We start from the raw sequence: 25368 nt of genomic DNA, 5'->3' as shown, positions 1-25368 counted from the left end.
TCAGTGGCGTTTTTGGATGCGCGGAATTGCATCAAATCCGCAGTGTAGAGAGCACACAATGTTAACCAGTGGGAAATCCAAAAACACTGTGCACACGCTGCGGAAAAAAAAGTGTGGATTCGCAGCATTTTATTTTCCGCAGCATGTCAATTCTTTGTGCGGATCTGCAGCGTTTCTGCACCAATTGACTTGCATTGAGTCGGGCACGTCCGCAGCAAAACCGCAGGTCTAAAAAAAGATCTGCGGTTTTGCTGCGGATGAAACGCTGCAGATCGGGAGGAGGGAAGTGTGTGGGCAGAATGTGAACAGTGACTCTGTGCGTGTATGGTGTGTGAGGGCTATGTGTGTGTGGGGGTCTGCGGGGATGTGCTTGGGTCTGCTTGGGCTGTGCGAGGGGGTCTGCTGGGGCTGTGCGGGGGAGTCTGCGGGGCTGTATGTGTGTATATACAGGCATCGTAGTAGTAGTTCCATCATCTAGCTAATGTGTTGAATGTATAAAAAAAAACATACAGTACACACTTTGTCCATACTCACCATCTACACCTAATCCCCGAAGCCCTCACTCACCTGCAAAAAAATTTAAATAATAAGCAAACAATATACTCCCTGTGTTCAACATAATCCAACTAATAAGATTGTCCCACGATGATCTCCCGTGGAGAGCTGTCACATCAACTGATGAGACCGCTCTTCAGGGGCTCCGGTGATACAATGACAGAGATAATCCTCAGCATTGTATCACTCCGCTACCAACAGGTCACCTGAGTTCACCTGTCACTTTGCGGTGCTACAGCGTGAGAATTTTCTCACGCTGTAGTGCTGTAAAGCGAGAGGCTCCAATGACACACTGCTGCAGGGTTATCTCCGGTCAGTGTGCCATCGGAGGCCTATAGAGCTGTCACATCTGCTGATGTGACAGCTCTATAGGGGAGATCGTTGTGGGACAATCATTATTAATGGGATTATGTCGGACAGAGAGTATATTGTTGGTTTGCTTTTTAAATTATTTTGCAGATGATCGATGGCTTCGATTGGATTTATGCGTGTAATAAAAATTCTGAAAAACTGTATTGTGTTTTATTTAATTAAAATACTTTGTGTGCTTTTTTAACCCTTTCTTACTATAAGATTAATAATGGATAGGCATGCGCCATTTCTGGGGCAGCTGCGGGCTGATATTCATAGCCTGGGAAGATCCATGGTTATTACCCCCTTCCCAGGCTACAAATATTGGCCCCCGGCTGTCGGCTTACCCTCTCTGGCGCAGAAAATTGCACGGGAGCCCACGCCAAATTTTTTCCCTTTTTTTTTAAATTAAACATATTGTTCATTAATAAACATTGGCCTTGCTATTATTTATCTATCTATATCTATCCATAGATGTATCAAAAGATAGATATATCTATGGATAGATATGAATAGGAAAAAATCAGGCAGCACTCCAGTTACAGGAAAAATGTGGACTTTAATCCAGCACCAACGTGCTGTGAGGTCGAAACGTTGCACCACTTGGTGCTGGATTAAAGTCCACATTTTTCCTGTAACTGGAGTGCTGCCTGATTTTTTCCTATTTATATTTTTGCGTTGGACAACCGCATTATTCAGGACTATTGCACCCAAAATCTGCTCAAGTTTGTGCTGCTGTCTGTTTTTTCTATTTATGGATAGATATGGATATATCTATAGATAGATATATCGATAGATATATCTATCTACAGATATATCCATCTATCTATCCCATATCTATCTATTTATCTATCTATCTATCTGTCTGTCTGTCTGTCTATCTGTGTGTGTAATGGAGTGTGGGTTGGACAAATGTAAAAGAGGAGGTTGGATCAGAAATTACATCAAAATTCTTTTTTTTTTGTTAAATAACATATCTTTATTTAGTTTACAAAATTGCATGAAAATCCGCATGAAAATCTGCATCAAAAACGTGTGGATTTTTACATGCGTTTTCTGCCAAGAGGTGCAGATTCTGTGCAGAAAATTCTGTAGGCAAATCTGCAACGTGTGCACATACCCTAAAGGTATTCAAAATTGCTGTTAGGTAGTTTATTAACCATAATACAAAGTGGCATGCTAGCAAGAAAAAATGTTATTTTTACCACCTAAATGTTGCTAACTTCTGAACAGGTTACATTAGCCGGCAGACTATAAGGCCGTTATTTGGCCATGAATCTAGCAATGACGTCCTCTTCCTTGCTTCCTGTCACGCTCCTGCGCAGACGTAATTCTCTGCCCTGTCGAGGGCAGAGCAGAGTACTGCAGTGCGCAGGCGCCAGGAAAGTTCAGAGAGGTCCGGCGCCTGCGCACTGCAGTACTTTACTCTGCCCTCAACAGGGTAGAGAATTACGCCTGCGCAGAAGCAAGGAGGAGGACGTCATCGCTAGAAGATGGGAGACGCCGGACCACGACACCCATCGGACCGGACCGCACCAGACCGCACCCCCCGGTGAGTATAATATAACTCGTTTTTCTCATCTTTCAGGTTACATCAGGGGCTTATCTACAGCAATACAGAAAGCTGTAGATAAGTCCCTGATGGTGGTGGCCGAATCTCATAGGGGAAAAATGAGGTGACTGATTCCCTTTAAAGAAGCACTTTCATTAAACTTTTTGTCCTCTTAACATATTGCAGTCATCATATTATATAGGACTGTGTACTTAAAATTGCACATTTTTCACTTCTTCCCAGCTAATTATTGTTACGCTGCGATGCCGGTGGCAAGAGTGGACCCTCTGGGCTGTGACGCTGAGCCCTCCCCGAGCGAGAGCACCAAGTGGACCGACCCCTATACAGGGACCGTTAGGGAACAGACTCAGGAAGTTCAAGCGCCACGGCAGCCAGGACCAGGGGTCGGCTCAGGAGGGTGAGCAGATGATGAGGAGCAGAGGAAGATCCGGAGAGGAACCAGGAAGACCAGGTTCCAGAAGCTGAGGAAGGTGGAGAAGGACAGAAGAGGATGGCGGGAACCAGGAGAGGCAAACTGAAAAGGGAAGGAGACACAGGGGTTACCAGGAGGCACAGGCAGGAGTCTCAGGGGGAACACAGGAGACACAGGTGGGAGACAGAGGGATTATCAGGAAGAAGAGGTACAAGACACAAGGGGTTAACCAGCGCGCAAGCTTGCAAGAAACTAGCAGCAGAGAGCGCGGCCTAGACATAAGAGAGGTAACTCAATAGTCAGGTGCCTCCACTGAGGGAGGGCGGCCTGAAATACCTGGTGGTGGGCTCTGATAGGTCAGGAGGCTGGTCCGGGTCAGGTCACGCCAGGCGGGTGGCTTAACCCCCCGGCGCGTGCGCAGAGGCATAGTGCGCGCAGCCGAGGGAAGTGGAGGAGTGCGTCGGGACGCCGGCCACCGGAAAGCGAGGAGAGCGGGGGCGCGCGTCCAGGACGCGTCAGAGGAGCGAGTCGGACCAGAAGCGGAGGTGGTGAGGTATGGCAGCGGGAGCAGCGGAACGGGGAGCGGTGCTGACAGTACCCCCTCTCTTACACTCCCCTCCACTGCGTCTGGCTAAAAACCTCTTAAGAATGCGTGGAGCATTGATGTTCTCCTGCGGCTCCCAAGATCTCTCCTCGGGACCAAAACCCTTCCAATCGATCAGAAAAAAGGTTTTACCCCTAACCTTTTTCAAGGCCAGAATGTCTTTTACTTCAAAGACATCATCAGACGTGACAGGAAGAGGAGAAAGGTTCGGGGCCGGGTGAAACCGATTCAAGACAACTGGTTTAAGGAGAGAGACGTGGAAGGAGTTGGGAACCCGAAGCGACGCAGGCAACTCCAGTTTGTAAGACACGTTGTTAAGACGTTTGAGAATCTTGAAAGGCCCAATGTAGCGCGGTCCCAGCTTGTAAGAAGGGAGCTTTAGCCTAATGTACTTGGCCGAAAGCCAAACTTGTTGACCTGGGAGGTAGGTTGGAGCATCCAAGCGTCTTTTGTCAGCGTGCCTCTTCATGCGCTCCCCAGACTTCCTGAGAGCCTCCTTAGTCTTGGTCCAGATCATAGAGAACTCTTGGGTCAGGGAATCGGCTGCAGGCACACCGGAGGAACCGGATATAGGTAGAGGGACACCAGGGTGCGTGCCAAAGACCACGAAGAATGGAGACTTGGCTGATGACTCGCTAGAATGGTTATTGTAGGAGAATTCTGCCCAGGGGAGTAGATGGACCCAGTTGTCTTGATGAGCGTTAGAGAACTGCCGTAAGTAGGACGCTAGCACCTGATTAACGCGTTCAACTTGACCATTGGACTGGGGATGGTACGCGGATGAAAAGTCCAGTTTTACCTCCAGAAGTTTACACAGGGCTCTCCAAAATCGAGAGGTGAACTGTACACCTCGATCAGAAACAATATGCTGTGGAAAGCCGTGGAGGCGGAAGATGTGCTGGATAAAAATCTTCGCCAACTCTGGAGCGGAGGGCAGCGCTGGAAGAGGAACAAAATGGGCCATCTTGGAGAAGCGGTCGACCGCAACCAGGATAGTCGTAGATCCGGAAGAGTTAGGCAGATCCGTGATGAAATCCAAAGCTATATGTTGCCATGGAACCGAGGGAATCGGGAGAGGAAGCAGGAGACCGGCGGGTGGCCGCCTAGGAATCTTGACCTTGGCGCAAGAGGGACAGGAGGCCGTGAAGTCAGTCACATCCTGGCGGAGTGAGGGCCACCAATAAAAACGAGCAATGAGCTCCAACGTCTTTTTGACTCCGACATGTCCAGAAATTTTAGAGGAATGTCCCCAATGCAGTACCTTATTTCTTTCAGAGTCAGGAACGTAGGTCTTGCCGGGAGGAGGAGTAATCAATCTCACAGCAGCCACAGTGATGATCCTGGCGGGATCAATAATGTGAGTTGGTTCCTCCACCAGATCAGGAGACTGTAGAGACCGGGACAATGCATCCGCCTTGATGTTCTTTGGCCCAGGACGGAAATGAAATTCAAAATCGAACCGTCCAAAGAAGAGAGACCATCTGGCTTGCCGAGGGTTAAGTCTCTGGGCTGACTGAAGATATGCAAGTTTTTTGTGGTCGGTAAAGATGGTAAACGGATGGACCGACCCTTCAAGAAGGTAACGCCACTCCTCCAGTGCCAGTTTTATGGCCAACAGAACGCGATCCCCGATGGCGTAGTAACACTCTGCCGGCGAGAAGGTCTTTGAAAAGAACCCGCAGGTAATCAGTCAGCCGGACGGGGACCTCTGTGAGAGCACTGCACCTGCTCCGGTGGAAGAGGCATCTACCTCCAGGATGAATGTTTTATTAGCCTCGGGTCGGTGTAGGACAGGTGCAGTCGCGAAGGCTTGCTTCAAACAGGAAAAGGCCTCTTCAGCCTCCGGGGGCCAGGACGAGGAGTTGACGCTCTTGCGAGTGAGACTGGAGATGGGTTTGATGACGGACGAAAAATGTGGCACAAATTGACGATAATAGTTGGCGAAGCCGAGGAACCTTTGAATCGCCTTGACCCCCACTGGGCGGGGCCATTGAAGAATAGCCGACAGTTTCTCAGGATCCATCTCCAGCCCAGAATCTGAAACAATGTAGCCCAAGAAGGGCAAGAAAGAGTGCTCAAAGAGACACTTCTCAAGCTTCGCGTAGAGGCGATTCTCCCGCAGACGTTGTAGGACCAGACGAACACTCCTCCTATGGGACGCCAGATCCGGGGAAAAAATAAGGATGTCGTCCACCACCATACGCCACCACGCAGGAGTATAACAAATCTCGGAAGATATCATTGACGAACTCCTGAAAGACCGCGGGAGCGTTGCAGAGACCGAAGGGCATAACCAGGTATTCGTAATGCCCGTCCCGGGTGTTAAAGGCGGTCTTCCATTCGTCACCAGGGCGAATGCGGATGAGGTTGTAAGCTCCGCGTAGATCCAACTTCGAGAAGATGCGGGCTCCCCGCAGTCGGTCAAAGAGTTCTGGGATGAGAGGCAAAGGATACTTATTCTTCACAGTAATGTCGTTCAGACCCCGGAAATCAATACAAGGACGGAGAGAACCGTCTTTCTTCTTTACAAAGAAAAACCCGGCTCCGGCCGGGGAGGAAGACTTCCGTATGAAACCTCGAGCTAAATTCTCACGAATATACTCGGACATGGCCGTAGTCTCTGCTGGAGACAAGGGATAAATTTGCCCTCGAGGTGGGGTGGTCCCGGGCCGCAGGTCAATAGGGCAGTCATACGGGCGATGCGGGGGAAGAACCTCTGCCTCCTTCTTATCGAACACGTCTGAGAATGCCCAGTATGCGGCTGGTAGAGCCTCAGGACCCGAGGAGGCTGGAGGGGGATTGGCCGGGCGGACAGACCCCAGGCACCTCTCTTGGCAAGGATGCCCCCAGCGGAGGACCTCACCGGAACGCCAGTCCAAGACAGGTTCATGTGTCCTAAGCCATGGAAGACCTAGCAGCACAGCATGAGAAAGGTTGGGAAGAACGTAGAAAGCGATCCACTCCTGGTGCAAGGCCCCGATTTGCAGGCACACCTCCTCTGTAACCAGGGACACAGATTCTCGAATGGGTCTTCCATCTACTGAGGCGATGACACGTGGAGTCTTCAGGGAAATCACGGGAATCTGGTACTTCTTCACCTCCTTCAACCTAATGAAATTCCCTGCCGTGCCCGAGTCCACATAGGCCACCTCCGAACCATGTCTCTGGCCCAAAACCAGCTGAACCGAAAGGGTAAGGGGATGAGAGGAGTGAGACACACCTAGATCGGCCTCTCTTACCTGCCCTAGGTGGAGGAGTTTCCCGGTCTCTCAGGACAGGAGGGTAGGAAGTGAGACGCGCTGCCACAATACAGGCACAAACCCTCCATCAATCTCTCCTTATGGCGCTGTTCTGCCAACTTGACCCGATCCACCTGCATCGGCTCTGGCGCCGGACTGGAGGATGCCCCAGGAGGACGTGGGCTGGACAGCCTGTGAAAAGAAGCAGATGGTCTAAGCGGTCTCCTATCCCTAGCAGTATCCCTAGCGTGTTCCTGGAACCGGAGGTCGATTCGTGTGGCCAAAGAAATTAGATCCTCCAAGGAGGTCGGGGTATCTCGCCCTGCCAGCTCATTTTTAATTTTGCCAGAGAGACCACGCCAGAAGGCCCCAACCAAAGCCTCGTTATGCCACCCCACCTCAGAGGCCAAGGTACGGAACCAGATGGCGTATTGTCCGACCGTAAGAATGCCCTGGGTGAGGCAAAAAAGAGACTCCGTGGCGGAAGCCAACCGTCCGGGCTCGTCAAAGACCTTACGGAAAGTGTCAGTGAAGGTCTGGAGGCTGGAGACTACGGGATCGTCCCGCTCCCACAGGGGGTTTACCCAGGAGAGTGCCTCTCCCTCCAAATGGGAGACAATGAAGGCAACCTTGGCCAGGTCAGTGGGGTACTGTTGGGGCAGGATTCGAAGTGCAACCTGCACTGATTTAAGAAGCCTCTGCACAACTTTGGGTCGCCGCCATACTGAGGCGGTCTACCAAGCCTGGGAGGCGGGGAGGGTCCGGGATCAGAGCTGCGGGACAATTCGCGCCCAGCAGCCGACTGAAGAGAAAGCAGCCGATCGTCGACCGAAGCCATATATGAAAGAATATGGGACTGGGTGTCCCGTTGTTGAACCAGCTCCTGCTGGAGGCTGGCCAGTTGGGAGGCGTTACCAGGGTCAGCGGCCTGCAAGGCCAACAAGCGGGAATTAATGGTCTTCATGAAAGACATAATACGGGTCTGGTTCTCCCTTAGGAAAACCAACTCCTTTTGGGCAGCGGCCCCGGCGGAGTCCATGGCCTGACTATACTGTTGCGCTGCGGATGCCGGTGGCGAGAGTGGACCCTCTGGGACATGACGCCGAGCCCTCCCCGAGCGAGCGCACCAAGTGGACCGACCCCTATACAGGAACCGTTAGGGAACAGACTCGGGAAGTTCAAGCGCCACGGCAGCCAGGACCAGGGGTCGGCTCAGGAGGGTGAGCAGATGATGAGGAGCAGAGGAAGATCCGGAGAGGAACCAGGAAGACCAGGGTCCAGAAGCTGAGGAAGGTGGAGAAGGACGGAAGAGGATGGTGGGAACCAGGAGAGGCAAACTGAAAAGGGAAGGAGACACAGGGGTTAACAGGAGGCACAGGCAGGAGTCTCAGTGGGAACACAGGAGACACAGACGGGAGACACAGGGATTATCAGGAAGAAGAGGTACAAGACACAAGGGGTTAACCAGCACGCAAGCTTGCAAGAAACTAGCAGCAGAGAGCGCGGCCTAGACATAAGAGAGGTAACTCAATAGTCAGGCACCTCCACTGAGGGAGGGCGGCCTGAAATACCTGGTGGTGGGCTCTGATAGGTCAGGAGGCTGGTCCGGGTCAGGTCACGCCAGGCGGGTGGCTGACGGCAGAGGCGCGCGGCTTAACACCCCGGCGCGTGCGCAGAGGCATAGTGCGCGCGGCCGAGGGAAGTGGAGGAGTGCGTCGGGACGCCGGCCGCCGGAAAGCGAGGAGAGCGGGGACGCGCATCCAGGATGCGTCAGAGGAGCGAGTCGGACCAGAAGCGGAGGTGGTGAGTATGGCAGCGTGAGCGGGAGCAGCGGAACGGGGAGCGGTGCTGACAATTATTCTCTTTTCCACCAGGTCTATAACATCACGTTGTTAAAAATTAACTAGCTGAATTCTTCTAAGCTACAGTGGGTACGGAAAGTATTCAGACCCTTTAAATTTTTCAGTTTTTGCTTCATTGCAGCCACTTGGTGAATTCAAAAAAGTTCATTTTTTTCTCATTAGCGTACTCTGCACCCCATCTTGACAGAAAAAAAAACAGAACTGTAAATTTTTTTTGCAAATTTATTAAAAAAGAAAAACTGAAATATCACATATTCATAAGTATTCAGACCTTTTGCTCAGTATGGAGTAGAAGCATCGTTTTGAGCTAGTACAGCCATGAGTCTTCTTGGGAATTTTTCACACCTGGATTTGGGGATCCTCTGCCATTCTTCCTTGCAGATCCTCTCCAGTTCAGTCAGGTTGGATAGTGAACGTAGGTGGACAGCCATTTTCAGGTCTCTCCATATGTCAGGGCTCTGGCTGGACCAGTCAAGAATGGTCACAGAGTTGTTCTGAAGCTACTCCTTGGTTATTTTAGCTGTGTGCTTAGGGTCATTGTCTTGTTGGAAGGTGAACCTTCGGACAAGACTGAGGTCCAGAGCACTCTGGAAGAGGTTTTCATCCAGTATATCTCTGTACTTAGCCGCATTCATGTTTCCTTCAATGGCAACCAGTCATCCTGTCCCTGCAGCTGAAAAACACCCCCATAGCATGATGCTGCCGCCACCATGTTTCACTGTTGGGATTGTATTGGGCAGGTGATGAGCAGTGCCTGATTTTCTCCACACACCGCTTAGAATTATCACCAAAATGTTCTATCTTTGTCTGTTTAATTAAACACAGTTGGACTAGAATCATCTCAATAAGTATCACAAGGAAATGGACAGCATGTGACTTAAAATATGAGTGCCTAAGCAAAGGGTCTGAATACTTATGACCATGTGATATTTCGGTTTTTCTTTTTTCATAAATTTGCAAACATTTCTACATTTCTGTTTTTTTCCAGTCAAGATGGGGTGCAGAGTGTACATTAATGAGAAAAAAAAAGAACTTTTTTGAATTTACCAAATGACTGCAATGAAACAAAGAGTGAAAAATGTAAAGTGGTCTGAATACTTTCTGTACCCACTGTATATGTAGAATGAGGAGGTCAATTTTCCCTGTATGAGTCAAGTGTCACTGCAAAAGTCCCTGTCAGGTGGGAGGGAGCAGCTGGGTCAGGAGTTGAAGAGGGGAATGATAAATGCAGGGACAAAAGACTTCCTGCTCTACATAGAGCAGAGCAAAGAGAAGAATTAGCTGGGTAGAAAGGCAAAATAAGCAATTGTAAGTACACAGTGCTATACAATATGATGACTGTAATATATTAAGAGGGTAAAATGTTCAATGGGAGGAGTGCTTTTTTAAAGTAGTTTGGACAACCCTAGTTCTATTTGAAGGTGACTAGATCTAATTGAAGGTGAGCCCCTTATTCAGAACTGCCCTCTGAACAAAATCAGGTAGCTGCTAAGTAAGGGCACATATCACATGGCCAGCCAAATGTCTGACTTGTGGGAACTGTAATTAAAACAGTTAGTTTGATAAATCTACTATCACTGTAGGCTTCTCATTATCTTAAAAAATATTTAATTGACAGGAAGACTTGAAGTGCGACGATGATCAGCTAATTTATTTCCTGGTAAGTTCTTATTCTTACATACATGAACCATGGAAATTACATGTAATGCATGAGAAACTATCTTTCAAATTCACTGTTATCAAAAGTATAAAGCCACATGTTATGTGATGGTGAGGCAATTTATTCTTTTCTGCTATGTATCAGTCCAGAAATTGGACACGCCATTGCAGATATTTTAGTTTCATAACAAGTTCATCTCTTTATTTCTACATCTCTTCAATCTTTATTCACAATAAGTCGTAAGTTATGCTGTCATACCAAAACATAAGTTTAAAAAAGCAATATTAAAGGGAACCTGAAAGCTGATTCTTGCTGCCCGATCCATGGCTAGCATGTATCAGGCCCTGGCAGCAAGATTTCAGACATATATGTTAAACTCTGAAACATAGAAAAGCATAGTTTAATAGCCGTGCGCATAAGAGACTAGTTGGACAGGCGGATCCCGGCGGCTTCTCCCCACCCACTAGCCTGGAGTGAGCGATCTACTCCTGTATAGAGAGAGACCTGTCACGGAAGGGGAACAGGTGAACTGAAATCATGCAGCCAGTGTCTGACACAAGCTGCCGTGTATCCTCCTGTTCCCTTTAAACCGTGTGGTCTAAGCCACTATATATTTTAAAGGGTAAAACTCTCTAAACTTTGTTGTACAACAATACCAAAAATATGCTAGATCACTACAGGTTTTCCAAATAAAACTAACGTATTCTAAAAGAAAAACCCCACTAAGGCTATGTTCTCACGATGAGTATTTGGTGAGTTTTTGATGTTGCAGGTTTTCTGCACCATTTCTGCACCTATTTAAATTAATTTATTTGCACCTTTTCATTGCATTATTGAGTACCTTTTCTACATGCTTTGCTTTTTTTTCTTACTGTGTTTTTGCCTCTTTTTGGGATGTCATGTTTTAAATTAAGCTGTTTTATTTCTGATACTCTGGTATTTGGCTTTGACAAAACTTTATTGATACAGTCATGTGCGGATTACATGCATTTTGTATCTCGGATTTTCCGCTTCTAATGCAATTCTATTGGCAAAATCCACATATAAAACTCAGCGTATCCGCAGAGAGAAATTGAGAAACTGACATATTGTAGCTTTCCCACATGCTCCTCGGGTCAGATTACGCTGAGTAAAAAAAAAAAGCACAATGGGCCGGAGATTTCTATAAATCCCATCCACTTTGCTGGACCTGGAAGACGCTGCATTTTTAATGCAGCAAAAATACACAGCATCAAAAGCTCACCAAATATTAATTGTGGGAGATTAATCTAAGGCAAAATGATCTAAATACTATAAGCTAAATATTCAGGCTTAGTCTCTTGCCAAATTTAACTGTTGCCACTTGTAAGCAAAAACAAAATGTACTATAAAAAACAGCCTACATCACAAATAGGAATATTTACAAATCACAAGGACTTCCAAGCAAAAACAGAGTATGCATAGTTTTATAATTTATGGAAGTACTGGATCTACTACTAACTTTGGATTGCCATAACACAACCTTATTCACAGGCAGACAGACTTCCCACCAGCTATCACAACACATGGTATAGTGCAGCCTATCAGGAGGGACTGTCATTCATACCTGTATAAAAGCAGGGGCAGGGAAAGAAGCAGCTAGACACTGAAACAAATAGTGTTTGAAACTGCTCTCAGAAAAGGGAAAATCTTTGGATGCAGTTTTAAAAAACCATTGCTTCCTCACTTTCCAAACAACTAATTGTTATTGACAATAAAAAAGAACAACTTTTGTAAGAGATGTTAAAAGCTTACTGTTTTTTTTTCAATTTCCAAACAACAAACCTACTGTTCATCCCACAATTGGTGGTCAATATGTTAAAAGCCATTGCGTCTTCATGAGTCATATTGTTTTGTACAGTTTTCAAGAATTCTTAACATTTTTTTGGCAGCATTTTTGTTAAAATTGTAAAGTTTGTTTTCTAGGCTGAAACATGCCATGGCTTCTTCATCCTCTTGTTTCAGCCACCAAAAAATGAACCGCACAATTTATTTTACTTTTTTTTTGTAAACCTTATTCCTGCCCAAAATTCATCTATAAATTGTCACAAGATGATTAAAAAGAGCTATAACCTGGACTGGTGCTTCCCAGTCCTCCATCATTGACCATATAGTCTGAGCCCTGGCCATTGCTTATACACTTTACAAACAATCACCAAATCTGTTGCTATTTCTCAAAAGGGGAACATTTTTTGATCACCGCTTGTCAATGACTTGACAGTCGCATGTGTATCACAAGTTACCATCCACTTACCCATAGTCATATATGTTGAGGTCACATTTACATGACTAAGTTTGTGTTTGCATTAAAGAGATTGAAAGGAGTTGGATGCAATCCTAGGAGACATCAGATTATGTATTTTCTTGGCAATTGAAATCTGTGCAGTACATTTTGGAAAAATTGACAAATTGTGAAAAAAGCTGGAGAATTTGAATTTCAAAAGATTTGCTTATGTCTAGCAACCATGTAACTATATATTACTAAACTCTCAGAGGGCCTGGGACAAAAGTATGTAATTACTCAGTGAATGTAGGCTTTGGAAACATTACACCTTGCAGTTTTATGATTCCCTGGTATTCCTGGTGCGAGCGGATGATTGCTTAACCGCATGTATACAATTTGGGTACTTGTGGTCAGTCGTGACTAGTCTCACTTGGCTTCTCTCAATAAAAGAGAATGAAGCACGAGAAGACTAGGTAGCATGTGACTGCAAGTATGTAAATCGCATAGATGTGGTCAAGTGACCATCCTCTGACACCGGGAGATCCTGGCAGCCTCTATATGGCACATTGTCATGGTTTTCATTCTGCAGATTGAGTGACTACAGACTTTTTTTCTGAGATCAGACAACGTCTATTATGGACAACATTTTTAATCATATAGTGGTTTATATAAAATAGGAGAGTATGAGCGATATCTCTTGACCAAATTGGAGTATAGCATGTATATAATAAGTGTGTGCATAAATGTAGGGTTAAGCAAAACATGGAAAGCCTAGAGTGCCATAGAGTGCTATTGCAAATCCATATTGAAAACAGAGTACAAGGACTGTGTACTGTGTGCATTGTGCATGCGCAAAAGTAGATTATTAACTTAATATATTATGCGTTACAATCTTACTCAGCAAGTGAAGTCTATTAATATGTATTCACAGTTTATAACAACCACAAAAACCACAAAGTCTGAAAGGACGTAGCACAGGTTCTCCAATCTGCTCTATTTTTTATTTTACTGTTTCAAATAGTTTTGATGTTTAAAAATTAAGCAGCGTTAAATCAAATAGATGAAAACAAATTTGTTAAAGCAAATGTTACCCTTTCAAAATGTATTTTTTTGCATACTCTGTGTAAAATCCGAGATGCGCAGATCTGACAAAATTAGAATCTGACAAAATGCGTGGATGTTCACAGGCAATTTGTTTCGCAGCAAAGTTATCCTCTGTGAACTTAATGTCCCTTATTATTCTTTGGAGGCCTCTCCAGATCCCAGAACATAATTAATTTAACATGTAAAAAACAGCAAAGAAAAAACCCTTATGCTCACCTCACTGCTAGTCTGTCTGGCCCCTTGGCTGCTCTTTCCCCGCTGTCCAGTCCTCGGAGCCAGATTCTTTGTATATTTGCGTAGAATTCAATTTCACTTTAATAAAGTCGCTCATCTCTAGTTCAGTTAATGTTTCCCTCATTTTTCTAAAATTAATTTCTATATCAGTTCAACATTAATACACATTAATAATTGTGTTTATCATCTATCCAGGGAATAGTTGGAAAAGATCCTGAAACAAATGCTTCCCATTTGATCACTTATCTCATGTCTGTAAGTATTTATTATAATGTATTCAATGTAATTAACAATTTAGGTACGATGAAAAAACTATTTCATTTCTATATTTTGTGAAGTATGGATCGTTTTTGTTTTGCAACATGTAATTCATAATCCAACCGTTTTCACTTTTTAGTTGCATACGTTGCAATAAAGTGAGTCTATCAGTACAAAATGACTGTTCAAATTAAGCACCGCACATTCACAAGGCAAGCCTGATTCTAGGCTGTTAATTTGTTAAATGCCGCTATCAATCTCTGACAAAAGCAAAGAAATACGCCATTCAATGTGCCCATCAGTGCGCCCGTGATATGATTGTGGCTCACCAATGGGTTGCCTTGACAGCTGAGGTCTTCTAAGATCTCTGTGCCTGTCATGATGGACCTCCTGTGAAAACCAGCATTTAGCTGACGTTCATATGAGATCATGATTTTCGCTATACATGCAGTATGGCTCAAGCAATTGGATGATATCAGGTTCGAGTACTAACAAATACATTACAAAGAAAAAACATGTTTTCATACATATATTAAAAAAAATCTAAGTTCAAGACACCCCCCTTTTGTCACATTAAAACTAAACAAATAAAAAAACACATATTTGGTATCTCTACTTTCATAAAAGTCAGATCTATCAACATATAAAAAAAATTAATCTGATCCGTAAATATCATATTGAGAAAAAAATGAAATCCCAGAATTACATTTTACACTTCAATAAAACGCAATAAAAGGCAATGAAAACATCACATCTACCCCAAAATGGTGTCAGTAAAAATTCCAACATAGGGTACAAAAAATAAACTCTCCCACAGTCCCATATCCTGAAAATTGAGAAGTTGGGAGGGACTAAGAACTCACCCCATTGACATCCATGTGCCATATTTTGGCCCATGGACCAGGCTTGAGCTAAAAGGGTCAAGGTTTTGAAACATAAACTAGGTCTCTTTGTACTTTTTCTGTGTTCATGATTATTTTAGCTAAATGAGAATAAGAATTTTGTTTTAATACTAATGCATAGTTAATAAATTGTGGAAATTATTGTATTATTGTAAGATTCCATAATCAAATTATTTTCATCTGTTTTCTATTTCAGATATCGTGCAACTTAACCAATTAGCCAAGTCTGTTATAAAGCTGGTCATATATACAAATGGTTATAATCAAGGATATAAAATTGTCTTTTGTTGATCATTTACTCCATTAGGATATCTCGTGTTTGCAGTAGCCCCAATTTTCGCAAAGCACACAATCTTGTTAAATTTTTAGCAAAATAAAAAAAGTACCACAATACTGTAAGTTTAGCTTAAAATAAAGCAATCAGATGAATTAATAACTTTTTTGTGATTAATAAGTGCAATTGTATTTTTATGTATTACATTTTATAATAATGTGTTATGTTTTTGCAAACCAAATTATTTGGTTGGTGCTACAGTTTTTGGACACAAGCATTGGACTACACTCAGGGTCGGACTGGGGTGTCTGGGGCCCACCAGGGGAAAGGACTCTAGGGGCCCACCCTACAGCTACAGTTAGATCCATATATATTTGGACAGAGACAGCATTTTTCTAATTTTGGTTCTAGACATTACCACAATGAATTTTAAACAAAACAATTCAGATGCAGTTGAAGTTCAGACTTTCAGCTTTCATTTGAAGGTATCCACATTAAAATTGGATGAAGGGTTTAGGAGTTTCAGCTCCTTAACATGTGCGACCCTGTTTATAAAGGGACCAAAACTAATTGGACAGATTAAATAATTGTCAATAAAATGTTCATTCCTAGTACTTGGTTGAAAACCCTTTGTTGGCAATGACTGCCTGAAGTCTTGAACTCATGGACATCACCAGACACTGTGTTTCCTCCTTTTTGATGCTCTGCCAGGCCTTTACTGTGGTGATTTTCAGTTGCTGTTTGTTTGTGGGCCTTTCTGTCTGAAGTTTAGTCTTTAACAAGTGAAATGCATGCTCAATTGGGTTGAGATCAGGTGACTGACTTGGCCATTCAAGAATATTCCACTTCTTTGCTTTAATAAACTCCTGGGTTGCTTTGGCTTTATGTTTTGGGTCCTTGTCCATCTGTAGTATGAAACGACGACCAATCAGTTTGGCTGGATCTGAGCACTCTGTGTGGCTCTGAATACCTCAGAATTCATTCGGCTGCTTCTGTCCTGTGTCACATCATCAATAAACACTAGTGACCCAGTGCCACTGGCAGCCATGCATGCCCAAGCCATCACACTGCCTCTGCCGTGTTTTACAGCTGATGTGGTATGCTTTGGATCATGAGCTGTACCACGCCTTCGCCATACTCTTCTCTTTCCATCATTCTGGTAGAGGTTGATCTTGGTTTCATCTGTCTAAAGAATGTTCTTCCAGAACTGTGCTGACTTTTTTAGATGTTGTTTTTTAGCAAAGTCCAGTCTAGCCTTTTGATTCTTGATGCTTATGAGTGGCTTGCACCGTGCAGTGAACCCTCTGTATTTACTTTCATGCAGTCTTCTCTTTATGGTAGATTTGGATATTGATACGCCTACCTCCCGGAGAGTGTTATTCACTTGGTTGGCTGCTGTGAAGGGGTTTCTCTTCACCATGGAGATTATTCTGCAATCATCCACCACTGTTGTCTTCTATAGGCACCTAGGTCTTTTTGCATTGATGAGTTCACCAGTGCTTTGTTTCTTTCTCAGGATGTACCAAATTGCAGATTTTGCCACTCCTAATGCTGTAGCAATTTCTCGGATGGTTTTTTCTGTTTTTGAAGCTTAAGGATGGCTTGTTTCACCTGCATGGAGAGCTCCTTTGACCGCATGTTTCCTTCACAACAAAACCTTCCAAATGCATGCACCACATCTCAAATCAACTAAAGGCCTTTTATCTGCTTAACTGAGAATGACATAACGAAGGGATTGCCCACACCTGTCCATGAAATAGCCTTGGAGTCAATTGTCCAATTACTTTTGGTCCCTTTAAAAACAGGGTGGCACATGTTAAGGAGCTGAAACTCCTAAACCCTTCATCCAATTTTAATGTGGATACCCTCAAATGAAAGCTGAAAGTCTGAACTTCAACTGCATCTGAATTGTTTTGTATAAAATTCATTGTGGTAATGTCTAGAACCAAAATAAGAAAAATGTTGTCTCTGTCCAAATATATATGGACCTAACTGTATATACTAATATCTGTCAGTCGTTATCCCCATTATAGTGGAGCATCGGCTGTAAAACACAGGCGACTCCTGTACATCTACTGTGCGCCACCACAAATGGGATGTATAGTTACAGTAGTTTACATTTATGGGGTTCTTTGGTTAGAACAAGTTATCACCGATCCATGGGCTCCACAGGACAGGTGATCCGACCATTAGAAACTGCACCGATCGGAAGACTGAAAAAGTTTTATCGTTGATAAGACACTTATCCCCATTTTAAAATGGAGCGGCAGGTGGGATATCTGACTGTAGCTCCATTCTTTCTCTTTGAAGCGTCTAGAAAAAAAAAAACAAGTGCAGCCACTGAGGGAAAGAATGGATCAGTGGTCAAGTCGGACATGCCACTCCAGTCTAATGGGGATAAAAAGTTCCATATTTTGCTGAATGGGTCCAAGTAGTCAGACCCCCACCAATCAATACGTTATCATTTATCCTGTGGAGAGATGATTACTTTTTTCCACAGGAAACCCCCTGTAAGTGCATCTCTGCCGCTGTGTACAAAGTATTTAATCTCTAATAGAAATAAAGAATCTTCGCCTAAGTAATATCAGAAAGAACAAATGACTGCCATACACATCACAATCCACTATACCAAGACCAATAACACCACATATAGGAAGAAATATCAAAACACCATGATCAGACCACATGGAGACCGAATAATACTACATACAAGGGACAAATACCACCACACCATGACCAGACCACATATTACCACCACATGGTGACCGAATAATATGACATATTACCAGCATATAGGGACCAAATAATACCACATACAAGGAGAAATACTGCCATACCGTGACCAGACCACAAATTACCACCACATAGTGACTGACTACTACAATACTGATTATGAATACAAACCACAATACTAACAAAACTTATTACCACCAGTGACATTATAAACAGGAACTCTATATATAGTGTCAGTGTACATGTAATACAGGGATCACCAGTGACATTATACACAGGAACTCTGTATATAGTGTCAGTGTACAGGTAATACAGTGATCACCAGTGACATTATACACAGGAGCTCTGTATATAGTGTCAGTGTACAAGTAATACAGTAATCACTGGTGACATTATACACAGGAACTCTATATTTAGTGTCAGTGTACAGTTAATACAGGGCTCACCAGTGACATTATGCACAGGAGATCTGTATATAGTGACAGTGTACAGGTAATACAGAGATCACCAGTGACATTATACACAGGACCTCTGTATAAAGCATATAGTGTGCAGGTAATATGTGTGTGTGTGTGCATCTAATACACTGACTCACCAGTGACGTCTGTAGTTGAAGTCCTTCATCTTTGCTTTTCTTCAACCAGCACAGACCGTTGTCACTTCTTCCATCCAGGACTCGTCTCTGCCAAAAATAACACACAGTCATCAATAGCTGATCGATTCAAGAGCATTTTCCTTACTTTTTCCCTGACTTCTACACTATGTCAGAAGAAGAAGAAAAGCAACGTAGTACCGCCCTGCACAGTAACAGGATCCCCTTTTGTTGCCTCCATGGAAAACCGTTTCCTAAAAAGGAAATTATATTACAGCAGTAATAATGTCCCTAATTGGACCCTAAAGAAATTATGTTCCCCATTTGTCACCAGAAACTAATATAGCATGTTCCTCATTCTGGCCCCCAAACAGTAATAAAGTCCCTCATCCTGGCCCCCTCTATTTAATAATCTCACCCAGCCTGATCCCCTATGTCCCTTGTTCAGACTGGCCCCAGATATCCATCCCACTTCCCCAGGTATACATACTGGCCCTCATATGTCCCTTGTCCTGCCTCACCATATATCTCTCCTGGACCCACATATATCATTCCTGGTCCCTTGTCCTGCCCCCCCAAATAGCCATCCTGCCCCCCATATATATCCACCCTGGCCCCTCCCCATATATCTGCATCCTGGTCCCTTGCCCTTCCCCCTTCACCCATAAATCTATCTTGGGCCCCCATATATCTGCAACCTAGTCCCTTCCCCCATATATCCATCCTGACCCCCCATATATGAATTCTTGCCCACTCATATATATCCATCCTGCCCCCCCTCCATATATTCATCCTGGCCACCACCTCCCCCCATATATCCTTCCTGGCTGCCCCATAAATGAATCCTGGCCTGTCATTTATATGCATCCAGGCCCCCCTATATATATGCATACTGGTCCCTTGTCCTGCCCCTCCCCCATATATCCATCCTGGCCCCCTCCCCCATATATGCATCCTGGCCACCCCCCATATATCCATCCATCCAGGCCCCCATATATATGCATCCAGGCCCCCTCATATATATGCATCCTGGTCCCTTGTCCTGCCCCTCCCCCATATATCCATCCTAGCCACTCCATATATGCATCCTGACCCACCATATATATGCATCCTGGTCCCTTGTCCTGTCCCCCATAAATCCATCCTGGCCCCCTCACATATATGCATCCTGGCTCCCTCATATATCCATCCTCATCTCTTATCCTTCCCCCCATATACTGTATCTATCCTGGCCCCCCATATGTATCCATCCTGCCCCCCCCCGAATGGGTATCCATTCAGGCCCCTTGTCCAGCCCCTCCATCCTTGTGTGTATCCATCCTGGCCCCTTGTCCTTCCCCTGGCCCCCATGTGTATCCATCCTAGCTCCCTCCCGTACATGTTTCCATCCTGCCCCCCTGTATAATCATCCATTCTGGCCCCCCTGTATGTGCATCCATCAAGGGCTCCCCCCTCCCCTGTATGTGCATCCATCCAGGGCTCCCCATCCCCTGTATGTGCCTTCTTCCAGGGCCCCCCATCCCCTGTATGTGCATCCTTCCAGGCTCACCCCTGCATGGGCATCCATCCAGGCCCCCCTGTATGGGCATCCATCCAGCCCCCCCATCCCCTGTATGGGCATCCATCCAGGCCCCCCATTTCCTTTATGGGCATCCATCCAGGCCCCCCCATCCCCAGTATGGGCATCCAATCAGGCCCCCCATCCCCTGTATGTGCATCCATCCAGCCCCCCCTGTATATGCATCCATCCAGCCCCCCCAGCCCCTGTATGGGCATCCATCCAGGCCCCCCCTGTATGGGCATCCATCCAGCCCCCCTTCCCCTGTATGTGCATCCATCCAGCCCCCCCTGTATATGCATCCATCCTGCCCCCCAATCCCCTGTATGGGCATCCATCCAGGCCCCCCTGTATGGGCATCCATCCAGCCCCCCATCCCCTGTATGTGCATCCATCCAGCCCCCCCTGTATATGCATCCATCCAGCCCCCCATCCCCTGTATGGGCATCCATCCAGGCCCCCCCTGTATGGGCATCCATCCAACCCCCCATTCCCTGCATGGGCATCCATCAAGGCCACCCCTGTATGGGCATCCATCCAGCCCCCCATCCTCTGTATGGGCATCCATCCATGCCCCCATGTATGGGCATCAATCCAGCCCCCCCATCCCCTGTATGGGCATCTATCCATCACCCCCCATCCCCTGTATGAGCATCCATCCAGGCCCCCCCGTTATGTGCATACATCCAGGCCCCCCGTTATGTGCATCCATCCAGGCCGCCCCATTATGTGAACCCATCCAGGCCCCCCCATTAGAATAATAGAATCATAGAGTTGGAAAGGACCTCCTGGGCCATCTTGTTAGGAGTGGCGGAAGGCACTAAATAAAAAATATAAATGAAGTGCCTTCGCCACTCGGGGTCCACCGTGCGGTATTTGGAGAAACCGCAGCTAAGTGATGACAGAGCAATCTGGCGGTAATGTGCACAGGGTTAGATGACACCCAGGTGCACTAAGGAATCTCTGCTAAACGCACAGAGCAGATAAAGAAAATATAACAACACTGAGCCTGTTAAGAGCACAGGGCCTCAGCGGTGCATGAGTGGTCACCGGAGTAGTTAAAAGACAGCACTTACTCCACCAGGACCTACCGTAAACTCTCGTGAAAAATAGGCGCTGCAACTGCAGACGCAAACAACAGCTGCTACAGCAGCGTGGCGTGAGACTGGCCGCAAGGTAACACCGCAGTAACGCAAGCGCGATATTAGACGCTAGCAAGTGCAATAGTGGAGCAATGGCGCTATTTACTGGCTGTAACTCATTCCCTCACACAACCGTAATATCCAAGGAAGGGGGTTTCAAATGTGTCATTCACCAGAACATGCATCCATCCACATACACACAGCAGCAAGTATGACTATACTAGCGCATGGTGGAACAGCCATGCGCACTTTTTATAGCAAACGGGACCTTCCAAAGGCTTCCAGATATCTGATCTGAGCCAATGGAATCTGGAGCAGGACCTGAGCACCTGACTCCTGAGCTCCAATGGCCGATTGTCCCATGAGCATGCTCAGAAGAAGGGACGAAGGACTTAGCCTCCGGAGAGAGTTGCTGTAAAGCAATCTCCTCTGCAATCTCCTTTGCATTAGACAAAGAGCAGGAGACTGCAGCATGTGAGGGTCTAGATTCCTGCCTGGTAATGGCCGAAATCTGACTCCTAACACATCTGGTCCAACCCCCTGTTCAAAAGCAGGATTTGCTAAATCATCCCATACAGATGTCTGTCCAGCCTCTGTTTGAAGACTTCTATTGAAGGAGAACTCACCACCTCTCGTGGCAGCCTGTTCCAATCATTGATCACTCTAACTGTCAAAAAGTTTTTTCTAATATCTAACCTGTGTCTCCTCCCATTCAGTTTCATCCCATTGCTTCTAGTCTTTCCTTGTGCAAATGAGAATAAAGATGATCCTTCTACAATGTGACAGCCCTTGAGATATTTGTAGACAGCTATTAAGTCTCCTCTCAGTCTTCTCTTCTGCAAGCTAAACATTCCCAAATCCTGCAACCTTTCCTCATAAGACAGGGTTTGCAGACTGGTCACCATTCTGGTCGCTCTTTTCTGAACTTGCTCCAGTTTGTTGATGTCTTTTTTAAAATGTGGTGCCCAAAACTAGACACAGTATTCCAGATGAGGTCTGACCAAACAGGAGTAGAGGGCAATAATGACTTCACGTGATCTAGACTGTATGCTTCTGTTAATACATCCTAGAATTGCATTTACCCTTTTTGCTGCTGCATCACACTGTTGACTCATATTCAGTCTGTGATCTATTAGTATACCCAAGTCTTTTTCACATGTGCTGTTGCTTAGCCCTATTCCTCCCATTCTGTAAATGCTTTTTTCATTTTTATTGCCCAGATGTAGTACTTTGCATTTTTCCCTGTTAAAAACCATTCTGTTAGTTGCTGCCCACTGCTCCAGTTTATTTATACCTTTTTGAATCCTCTCTCTCTCTCTTCTCTAGTATTAGCTATCCCTCCTAGCTTTGTGTCATCAGCAAATTTAATCAGTTTACCCTCAATTCCTTCATCTAAATCGTTGATAAAGATGTTGAACAATACAGGGCCCATGACACAGGGCCACAGCCACGGGCAGGAGCAAGGCGGCAACGCCCACGAGTGACCGCGGGCAGGCCGCAGCCGCGGGCTGGAGGAAGGCGGCAGCGGCCGCTGATCGACGTGGGGCAGCGGTTCTCGGACGATTGTCTCGGCGCCATCCCACTGATGTCCAGGGGGAGTATCTCTCCTGTCTCTGGCCTCCTTCCTGGCACCAGTGAGTCACTCTGGCTCTCAGTCGTTCCCATGGTCTCCTGCTCCTTCTGTCTCGTTCTGCTGACTCACTGTGACTCGCGTTCCCCGTCCCTTTAATATTGGCTCCCCCCCAGCCCACCTGTCAGTCTCCATGGTCCGTCCCTGAACTCTGTCCCCCGGAAACAGTTTTCCCCGGAACCCAGGTGACGGTCCCCTTGATTCCTACATGGACACTCGGCGGGGACCCTCTCTCCCACACTCCTATACTGTTGGCTTATGCATTGAATGCAAGGCCTGCTGTCACAACTGCGACCGCGGATGCGGCCCAGCCGACACCTCCACGTCTCCCGACCTCAACGACTTGGGGTGAGCTTCCCAGTTGGGGACAGAATGTGGACCCACTGGACCACATAGGGTAACCTGGACCTACCCAGACTAGGGAAGGGCAGCAAGCAGGGTCTGTGTCAGCTGAGCATGTGGACGAGATGGCTACGTGCAGAACTATATGACACTGCGCAACTTCAGGTATGAAGAACATAAAGTTTACTCGAAGAAAACCACAGTACATAAACAGAACATAATGCCAGGCTCTCGATTCCACACATCAGGGAAGGGTACACGTCTCAGGATAACAGACAAAGGCAGGAGGACATCATGAGTTGATGCAGTCCAGGGTTATCTGGCACAGGCATACTAGGATGGCCTCTCTCTCAGGCCTCAGGCGTAGCACTGGCTCAGCAGGAGAACATCAGACACCAACCTCGGACAGGCTTCAGACAATGGCAGGGGTCATCATGGGTTGATGCAGTCCAGGGTCATCTGGCACGGGTGTATCAGGATGACCTCTCTCTCAGGCCTCAGGCATAGCACTGGCTCAGCAGGAGGACATCAGACACCAACCTCGGACAGACGTCAGACAATGGCAAGGGTCATCACGGGTTGATGCAGTCCAGGGTCATCTGGCACGGGCATACTAGGATGGCCTCTCTCTCAGGCCTCAGACGTTGCACAGGTTCAGCAGGAGAACATCAGACACCGACCCAAGACAGGCGTAATCACAGGGTGGACCACAGGGAACCGGTGGAACATCGGGACACAGGCAGGACAGGAGCAGGAACACCGGCATGGTAGCACAGGTCATCGGCTGGTTAGATCCAGACAGAGCCATCACCGAGGAACATGGCTGGAGACTCCTCAGGAACATGGAGGAGTCCACCCAGGAACACAGGCTGGACCACCAGGACCATGAACCAGACATCTGGACACAGGCTGGACAACCAGGACCACAGACCAGACATCAAGACACATCAGAACACAGGCAGGACATCGGGACACAAGCAGGACATTGGGACATCAGGACACAGGCTGGAGATCAGGACAAGGACTGGACATCGGAACACAGACTGGACATCAGGACATCAAGGTAAAAGCCGTACATCAGGACACCAGGCGGTCATCAGGACAACAGGTCTGAGGCAGGACAGCAGGACTCGGTTCTCAGATAGAACATCATGACACTGGCATCTGACTCCGGACATCTGGCAGTGATCGACAGGCTCTAGACATCAGGCTGTGGACATGAGGCCGCAGTGATCAGGCTCCGGACATCTAGCAGCAATCGGCAGGCTCCAGGCATCGGGTAGGGAAGGATAAGATCCGAACATATGGCAGGGGACGTCAGGCACCGGACATCTGGAAGTGGTTGTCAGTAGAGTTGAGCGAAATGGGTCGACAAAAATTCAAAAGTCGCCGACTTTCGCCAAAGTCGGGTTTCATGAAACGAAACCCGACCCCAGCGTGAGGTCGGCCACGAGGTCGGCGACTTTAGCGCCAAAGTCGCGTTTCACATGATGCTTGAGCGCCCTATTTGCAGCCAATCAGGAAGAACGGACACTGTGGGCAACGTGATGACATAGGCAGCGGTCACCACCATGGAGAAGGGCATGCAAGTGATTGGCTTGCTTTGTGGGGCGTCACAGGGGGTATAAAAGGGTGGGGACGCCGACCGCCATGTTTCTCATGCTGATCTCAGAACAGGGAGAGCTGCTGCTGCTGCTGATGATTCTGTAGGGAGAGCATTAGGCTCTGTCCTTGTGATTTACTGAGCGTTCATTTTTCACATACTGTACAGCGGTGTACGCTCCTTACACAGTATCATGTAACGGCTGTTATCACGGGCAACATTGAAGCTAGATACGTGTGTGACTCTGTAAGAAAAAGCCGAGGAGTTTGTCCGTTCTTACAGACCTACACCTTATAGTTTTGTCCAGTTTTCAAACAGTATAGTTTATTTGCTGTTTGATTACATTCAAAACTAGAGAGAGACAGCGTGCATCAGTCCGTATCCAAAAACACGGAGCTTGACAATTTTACATACACCGTACCGTGGTGTACGTGCACGCTCCTCTCTCAGTACCGTGTAACGGCTGTTATCACGGCCAAATTGAACCTATATACGGGT

This window comes from Dendrobates tinctorius, unplaced genomic scaffold (assembly GCF_039654945.1).
Source record: "Dendrobates tinctorius isolate UK_male_01 unplaced genomic scaffold, ASM3965494v1 ptg000029l, whole genome shotgun sequence".
NCBI lineage: Eukaryota > Metazoa > Chordata > Amphibia > Anura > Dendrobatidae > Dendrobates > Dendrobates tinctorius.
Note: the sequence above shows the minus strand (reverse complement) of the source record.